General features: G+C 39.9%; 1 non-coding gene across 1 annotated transcript; it reads left to right on the top strand.

Annotated features, from left to right (window-relative positions):
• Nucleotides 1–7,480: 7,480 nt before the first annotated feature.
• On the top strand, nucleotides 7,481–7,584 carry LOC112773596 (small nucleolar RNA R71). The gene has a single exon (XR_003188140.1). It is a non-coding gene; the product is annotated as a small nucleolar RNA R71 (small nucleolar RNA).
• Nucleotides 7,585–9,249: the final 1,665 nt, after the last annotated feature.

Raw genomic sequence — 9,249 nt, 5'->3', positions numbered from 1 at the left:
GAGGAATCACAAATTGAAGAGCCCTCTTCCATGGAGTTTGAAGTTGATGTTGAGGAGAAGAGTGCACAACCTCCAAGACACAATGTGATTGAAGAATTGGAAGAAGTGTTCCAATCAATAGGCCGTCCTATTTATGATGACTACGCATCAACATATGATCCTTTTGAATTTGAGGAATCCTTCCCCACTATACTTGGAATTGATGATGAGGTAGATTTTACTTAACCTCCTATTTATGATTTGAGTGATAGGGAGGAGCTAGAGGACATTGGTGAAGAAGAACTTGAACTTGAGGAAGCTTGGCAAGAGGTAAAGCTTGAAGAACCTTGCCAAGTGGTGGAAGCCTCTAGGAGAGTATGGACAGGAGTAGAGCGCGCCTTGTCAAGATCGTTGGGAACTCCTCCACCTAGGTTGTCATCTAATCCTTCATTTGAGTGGGTAAAACTTCTAACTCTTAGCTTTATTATCTCACTTGAATTTGGTTTGCTTGAGACAGATGGCCAACTTAGGGTGCTTTGCGGAATTAAGCGTAAAAGGAGGATGTTTAGTGGTTGGCGTTGTAAGTCTAGGCTCATTATGGTTGGAAGCTCAAAATTGAGGAGCATGGATTGGTGTAATGCTCAATTAAATGGGTCTAGGAGGACAGTTTGGTGCTTCCATGAGAATTTATCTCTCTTGCCACCCAGAGGAAATCACCATGATCAACTCAAGGACGGGTGTGAAAACGAAGTGTGGGATCCCGGATCGCACAAGGAAGATCAACTTTGGGAGCCTATGGTTTGTGAAGAACTCCATCAAAGCTTGGCGTTATTAACTTTGAATGATGAAGCACAATGGAAGTCCAAGCATTGGTGGATGTTCAAGGATGGATTCAAGCACAACCCACCTTGATGAAGAGCTCCCCATAAGTCCAACTTAAGGACAATAAACAAAAGTGCTAGGTGGGAGACACCCCACCATGGTAACATCTTTTCATTTTCTCTTTTGTAAATATTGGTAAAATAGGTTTAATTCCTTGTTTTGATTGCTTAGTTAAGTTTATTTGGGAATCTACTAGGTTAAATAAGTTTTATGATGTTTTGGTAGCTGTTTGGAGGTTTGGAATGCTTGGTTTGGTGCAAAAACATAGAAAAATTTTGAAAAATAGAGCACCATCCACGCATACGCGTGCTTCACGCGTACGTGTACCCAAGTATTTTCGGCCATCCACGCGCACGCGTGGATTGAATTTTTCCACTTCCTAGCCATTTTTCCGAGAGTTGTGCCTGCACTGTGCGCGTTTTGTGCCTCTCGCACAAGGCTATTGATGCGCATAAACTAGTTATGCTACGATTTAGGAAATTGCACGATCGGCAAAATTCCTTCCGGCAAGTGCACCGGTTATCGTCAAGTAAAAACTCACAATAGAGTGAGGTCGAATCCCACAAGGATTGGTTGAGTGAGCAATTCGGATTAGAAGTGTGTTCTAGTTGAGCGGAATCAAGATTGAGATGAGAATTGCGGAATGTAAAATTGGCGGGAAAAGTAAATGACAAGAAATTGAAATGGCGGAATCTTAAATTGCATGAATTAAAGAGCAGAAACTAAATTGCTGAAATTAAAAGGGAATGGGGGTGATTGCATGAATTGAGTTGCAGAATGTAAAGAGAAGATGGAAATCAGAATTGGGGGATTCATTGGGTTATAGGAGATATTGAGATCTCCGAATCAAAACATGTTTATCTCTTCCTCAAGCAATGCGTTCATTGAATTTTGCTTGGCAATCTTATATGATTGGATCCCAATCCCTTGGCTCACCAATTCTCTCTAAAAATGAACAAATTCCCAATCCCTTGGTTTAAATGTTCATAAGAAGAGATGATGCTCGATCACTGATTATACCACACAGTTTCATGAACCACAATTTGGTAGGATTACATGTCACAATATCCATCCAAACCCCAATCCAATTCACTGTGAGAAAGCTTCTCTAGCATGAATCCTCCATTCCTTTCCCAAGGTTCCGAAGGATTCCAATTATGGGTAGTTTCTTTCCCAAGACAACTACCCAATGGAATTAGATCGAGAAGCTTTCTAACAAAATTCAAGAGAAAAGATTGAAGAAGAAGATAAACTATTATTGATTCATTGAATTACAATAGAGCTCCCTAACCCAATGAAAGGGGGTTTAGTGAGTCATAGCTCTGAATTCAATTACAAGGATATGAAAACTAGCTAAAAGTGAAAAGTAAAAGTTCAAAAAGTGCCTTCTAACTTAAATTCTATCCTATTTATACACTTTCTATATTGTGCTTCTGTTGTGTTTCTTGGGCTTTGAGGCCTCTCCTTGCTTTCCTTTTGCTTTGGGTTATGATCCATAATCTTGATGAGGCTGCTGATCCAAATTCTGTAACATTCATTGAGCCAACTTAGTGATAATCAAATAATGGCACATGACTCAATAAATTGAAATTTCAGACTCATCAATCCTTCAGGCCCAATCCCATAAACCATGATATTCAATTGGGTTTCATACCAGAATAAGTTTAAGTTAATGTTTGTGCTCAAATACTAACTTAAACCACAATATTTTTGGTCCAGAAACCTTTTCCAAGAGTGGCGTTTAAGTTGCAGTTTAAGCTTAAACTGCAGCTTAAACGCCAGACACTTCCAGTGAGGCCTTTTGTAGAAGCACGTTTAAGCTTCAGTTTAAGGTTAAACTGAAGCTTAAACGTGGAAATGGAAGAAGGCAGCCCTGGAGAGTCATGTAGTCGAACACGTTTAAGCTTCAGTTTAAGGTTAAACTGAAGCTTAAACGTGGATATAGGAAGGGCAGCCCTGGAGGTCGAACACGTTTAACCTCCAGTTTAAGGTTAAACTGGAGGTTAAACGTGGAAATGGAAGGAGGCATCCTGGAGGTCGAACACGTTTAACCTCCAGTTTAACCTTAAACTGGAGGTTAAACGTGGAAGCTTAGAAGAGTAGCCCTGGAGGTGTCGAACACGTTTAAGCTCCAGTTTGAGGTCAAACTGGAGCTTAAACGTGGAAATGGAGAGAGCAACCCTGGAGGAGAGTTCTTGGTCGAACACGTTTAAGCTCCAGTTTGAGGTCAAACTGGAGCTTAAACGTGGAAATGGCTCCCTGGTGCTTTTCCCATTCTGGCGTTTAACCTCCAGTTTGAGGTCAAACTGGAGGTTAAACGTGGAACTCCTTCCTGAGTGGCATTCTCATTCTGGCGTTTAACCTCCAGTTTGAGGTCAAACTGGAGGTTAAACGTGGAATGCTTCTTTGGTGAGACTTTTCATTCTGGCGTTTAACCTCCAGTTTAAGGTTAAACTGGAGGTTAAACTTCAATTCCAGCATTTCTTAGCCTTCATGATTCTGGCGTTTAAGCTCCAGTTTAGGCTTAAACTGGAACTTAAACTCCACATGTGATATTCAAGCTTCCTTTATTGATTTTGTTGCTTCCTTGCTTAGCCTCTTCTTCCCTGAAATCATCCAAACAAATGCATCAAAGTCTTGCAAAATTTCATGAGAAATCTTCCATTCATAGCATTCAAGTAATATAACTAAAACTCATGGAATTTGCATCAAAATCATACTGTTTGGATGGTTCATTACTTTGTTCTTCATTTAACCATTCTTGGTTACTTTAAGCTCAAGAAAATGCATAAAACAACTAAAACTAACAGAAAAATGCTAGTGAAACTAGCCTAAGATGCTTGGCATCACAACACCAAACTTAATACTTGCTTGTCCCTAAGCAAGTCCTGAGTTATTTGAGAAGAAAGTATGAAACAGAAAGCAATTACATTGGCTATATTAGCAAGCATTTGAAGCTCTTCAGAAGGGTTTTATGCAGAAAGTTGCAGCATCACTTTTTTCATTCTTATCAGGTAAGATTATCACTTTTTCATTGCATCCATCAAACACTGCTATGGCCTCTTGTTATTCTTATGTCTTTGGCACTTTTCTCTTCTTTGTTTTTCTTTTCTTTTTTCTTAGAGCTTCTTTTGCTCCTTGTTTGCTTAGTGTCATGTGTTGCACAAGCCTTTGGCATTTTCTTTTTCTTATCAGTGCACTACACATATCCACTTTAGGCATTTTAGTTCACATTTCTTCTTGAGACATTGGTGCCCAGCACCTCTTTGTGTGACTAAATGTTTTGTATTTAGGTTGCTCTTGATAATGGACTTTTGGTTGATAATCCCGGGTTAGTTAACCCAAGTTACCAAGTGTTGAAACACTCCTCAGAACCTATTCATCCAAGCATATCCTTAATACATAAACACCACAGGCATTTGTCTCAGAAGTTCAAACCATTGGTGCCTAGCTTATTTTCTCAATTTTTTTTTCTTTTGCTTTTTGGTTGCCCTTTTTCAGTGGCTTTTTCTTCTTCTTTTTCTTTCTTTTTCATGGCCAAAGACATTTATTCATCAAGATCCATAGACAGTTTTCAATTTCTACACAAAAAATGATAATTCTACACTCTAATTCCAGTGATCTGACTAAACAATCAAGCATGCATACCACCACTTAATTCTACTTGATTTGTCGCTAATTTAGCCAAGTTACTTTTGTTCAAACTTTTCTTTTATTTTCGGAAACAGAACAAGCATGGCAAGCATTTGTTTAAGAAGGTGGAGTTATATCCAAACATCTAGGCATTCACTTTATTCAAAGCAATAAACAGACAAATATACTAAAAACTTCACATTCCAGAAAGATTCAACATTTACAGTTTAAACCAGAACAAGCATGCTTTTATTTGCCCTTTTTAAAGAATTATCAAGGAACAATACCACCTTGTGAAATTCCTTGTTTTTTCTTTGTTGCCAGGAAACAATTTGATTTCCCTTCTTCTCCTAAATGTTGCTTCATGCTTTAAAATCCTTGTTTCCTTTCCTGCAAAGAGTGATGAAGTTGCTTGCTTCTCAAGCACTTGAGTGGTTAGCTCAACTATGTGTGGGTAAGTATCTGAGTCTTAAGTTGGTGTGTGAACACCAAACTTAGTCTCCCACTTACTTCTCTGTGCTTTGAATCTTTGAGTTCTCTTTGGAATGAAGTTGCTGCTAAGGGTTTTAAGCATTTCTGTGACTGCTTAGAATGGTTGTTCCTCTCATATAATTCAAAGGTTGTTGTGTTCAGTTGATCTTTATGGTGGAACACCAAACTTAGAGTCACACATTCCCCTTTGAATTATTGATCCACGAATTCATTGTTTGGTGTGAAACACCAAACTTAATTCTTTGCAATGCACAGAAACTACTTCACTCTTTTTATTGAAACAAATAAAAGAAATAGCAAAAGGGTATTACCTCAGGTTGGGTTGCCTCCCAACAAGCGCTTCTTTAACGTCATTAGCTTGACGGTTGTCCCTTGTTAGGGTGGATTGTAGTGCTTGACGTCTTCTCCTCTCACTATGAAAACGTCCCCACTTGATTCATTCATGACCTCTAAATGTTCCATAGAAAGAACTTTCCTGATTGTGAACACTTGAGGGAGCTGGGAAGGAATGGTTTTGAGGCCAGGTGGGATTGGCAGATAATGACTTGATATCACGTTATCTCCCGGAGAAAAACCTTCAGTGGGAATTTTCTTGTTTCTCCACCCTCTTGGCAATCTCCCTATCACTCTTCCCTTTCTCTTGAGGATTTCTTCATTGACCCTTATGTCAGGAGGATCCTTCTGATCTGTTTCCACTGATTCTTGTGGCTTTAACTCTTGCAACTCTTGTTTGCCCTCCAAGGACTGTTTTAGAGTTTCAGTTGCTGGATTACTTTCCTCCAAACACAGATGGCCACTATCATCCTTAGGCTTTTCAGGTTCTGGTTCAGGCTCAGATGCAGGTTTGAAAACTTTGAAAATGAGCTGTTCATCATGTATTCTCAGAATTAGCTCTCCTTGTTCTACATCTATGAGCGCTCTAGTAGTGGCTAGAAATGGTCTGCCCAGAATGATAGGGTGTAAGTAGCTTTCCTCCATGTCCACAATGACAAAGTCTGTGGGGAAGTAATAATCCCCCACTTTCACCAGCACATTTTCAACTACCCCTTCAGCTTGCTTCTTAGTTTTGTCAGCCAGTTGTATGATTACATCAGTGGATCTCACCTCATTCAGTTGTAGCCTCTTCATAAGAGTTAGAGGCATCACATTTATGCTAGCTCCTAGATCACAGAATCCTCTGTCAATTTTTGTTTCCCCTATGATGCAAGGGATATGAAAACTTCCTGGGTCCGTTTTCTTAGAGAGTGTGTCCTTCTTGATGAGAGCACTGCATTCTTTGTTCATTGTTACCATTTGTCCTCCCTTCAAAACTCTTTTCTTGCTTAACAATTCCTTTAAATACTTGATGTGTGTAGGCATTTGATGGAGAATCTCAAGAAAGGGAATATTGACATGGAGAGAGTTAAATGTCTCTAAAAACCTTGAATAGGTTTTCCCTTTTTCACCTCCTCCTAACCTCTGAGGAAATGGTGCTTTTGGTTGGTATATTTCCAGCATGCCTTTTTGCAGTTCCTTGGCTTGCTCAGTTTCACTTTCCTGCTTAACTTCTTCCACATCTTCCTTCAAGATTTCTGGTTCCTGCTCTGAGGGCCTGATTCCTTCTTCTTCTGAAACTTCCTTCAATATGGTGATGGCCTTGCATTCTTCCCATCTCACTCTCTTTTGTTCCCCTTTAGGATTCTTTTCTGTGTCACTAGGGAACACTGCAGTTGATTTGACGGCCTGTTGAGATAGCTCTCCTACTTGAGACTCCATCCTCTTGAGTTTTTCACCATGGTTTCTTAAGGTAGCTCTCACATCATCCCTGAAGCTTTTCAATTCGGTTATGTCTTGACTCATGGTTGCCATCATTCCTTCTATCCGGTTTAATTGATCTTGAAATTGTTGGTTCGGATTAAGTTGGGTAGGTTGATTATTTTGGCCATGATATGATGGTTGGGGGTAAGTGTTCTGTGTGGCTTGGTATGATCTTTGGTTGGAGTTTTGGTATGTGGAATTGTTATGTTGGTTGTGGTTGTAAGGTTTGTGGTTTTGTGGTTGGGTTTGTTGGTTTCCCCACCCAAAGTTTGGGTGATTTTTCCATCCTGGGTTGTAAGTGTTGGAATGTGGATCATATGATTGCCTTTGTTGGTTTCCCACATAGTTGGCCTCTTCCCAATCACCTCCTTCAATGCTTACTTCCTCTTGATCTTGTGTGTGTATTGCAGCCACTTGCTTTGTTTCTAATTGCCTGGTAAGCTCTGCTAGTTGCTTGGCAAACACCTTGTTTTGGGCTAAAATTGTATCAACATGGTTCAGCTCCATGACTCCCTTAGTGTTGTGCCTTTCTGATGCATAGTAGTACTCATTCTCAGCCACTGTCTCAATCACTTCAATGGCCTCTTCCACAGTCTTTTTCCTGTTCAATGAACCTCCTGATGAATGGTCTACAGCCTTCCTTGATTCATAAGAGAGTCCATCATAGAAAATATGCAATTGCACCCAATCATGGAACATGTCTGGTGGGCATTTCCTTGTCAAATCCTTGAATCTCTCCCATGCCTCGTAGAGAATTTCACCATCTTGTTGTCTAAAAGTTTGAACCTCAGATCGAAGCCTATTGACCTTTTGTGGGGGGTAGAAACGTGCCAGAAACTTGCTTTCCACCTCATCCCATGTTGTTAGACTCCCCCTTGGGAATGATTCCAGCCACTTAGCTGCTTTGTCCCTAAGTGAAAATGGGAACAAAAGCAGTTTATAGGCATCTTCCTGGACTCCATTGGACTTCACAGTGTCACAAATTCTCAGGAATTTTGTGAGATGTTGGTTGGGATCTTCATTAGCACTTCCACCAAATGAACAATGATTCTCCACCAGTGATATTAGCTGTGGTTTGAGCTCGAAATTGTTGGCCTGAATGGGTGGTTTCTGGATGCTGCTACCACAATTCCCAGAGGTTGGGTTTATGTATGAACTAAGAACCCTCCTCTCAGGAATGGCATTGTTTCCATCAGCTCTCTCATGGTAGTGAACTTCTCTATCCATGTTGAGATCTAGAGCTTCCTCAAAATTGTCCTTGTCCTCAGATTCTCCTTCAGATTCTTCTTCTCCCAGTACTCTCTTCCCTCTTGCTTCCCTTCTAAGCCTATGAAGGGTCCTCTCTGGTTCGGTATATGGAGGAGTTGATGTCTCTCCTCTCCTACCTGTCATACAAGAACACAACACAGGCAACAAACAAGTGAAATACTCTTGGTTAATGGAAGAGTATGGTTAGAGCAATTGAGGAATTAATTCAAACAGTTAGTGAGTCAGTGAGTTAGTTGCTTGAATTTAAAGGCATAAAGAAAGAAAACATGTGCAGAAATTAAAATTCAACAAGTAACTTGTACTGAATTAATCAAAACAAAAAAAATGCTCAATCTAGTTAACTTCCAATTTGAGAATTGTCAATCGAAAACCAATCCCCGGCAACGGCGCCATAAACTTGATGCGCATAAACTAGTTATGCTACGATTTAGGAAATTGCACGATCGGCAAAATTCCTTCCGGCAAGTGCACCGGTTATCGTCAAGTAAAAACTCACAATAGAGTGAGGTCGAATCCCACAAGGATTGGTTGAGTGAGCAATTCGGATTAGAAGTGTGTTCTAGTTGAGCGGAATCAAGATTGAGATGAGAATTGCGGAATGTAAAATTGGCGGGAAAAGTAAATGACAAGAAATTGAAATGGCGGAATCTTAAATTGCATGAATTAAAGAGCAGAAACTAAATTGCTGAAATTAAAAGGGAATGGGGGTGATTGCATGAATTGAGTTGCAGAATGTAAAGAGAAGATGGAAATCAGAATTGGGGGATTCATTGGGTTATAGGAGATATTGAGATCTCCGAATCAAAACATGTTTATCTCTTCCTCAAGCAATGCGTTCATTGAATTTTGCTTGGCAATCTTATATGATTGGATCCCAATCCCTTGGCTCACCAATTCTCTCTAAAAATGAACAAATTCCCAATCCCTTGGTTTAAATGTTCATAAGAAGAGATGATGCTCGATCACTGATTATACCACACAGTTTCATGAACCACAATTTGGTAGGATTACATGTCACAATATCCATCCAAACCCCAATCCAATTCACTGTGAGAAAGCTTCTCTAGCATGAATCCTCCATTCCTTTCCCAAGGTTCCGAAGGATTCCAATTATGGGTAGTTTCTTTCCCAAGACAACTACCCAATGGAATTAGATCGAGAAGCTTTCTAACAAAATTCAAGAGAAAAGATTGAAGA

Source organism: Arachis hypogaea, chromosome 18, assembly GCF_003086295.3.
Source record: "Arachis hypogaea cultivar Tifrunner chromosome 18, arahy.Tifrunner.gnm2.J5K5, whole genome shotgun sequence".
Taxonomy (NCBI): Eukaryota; Viridiplantae; Streptophyta; class Magnoliopsida; order Fabales; family Fabaceae; genus Arachis; species Arachis hypogaea.
Note: the sequence above shows the minus strand (reverse complement) of the source record. Positions and strands in the feature narration are given on the sequence as shown.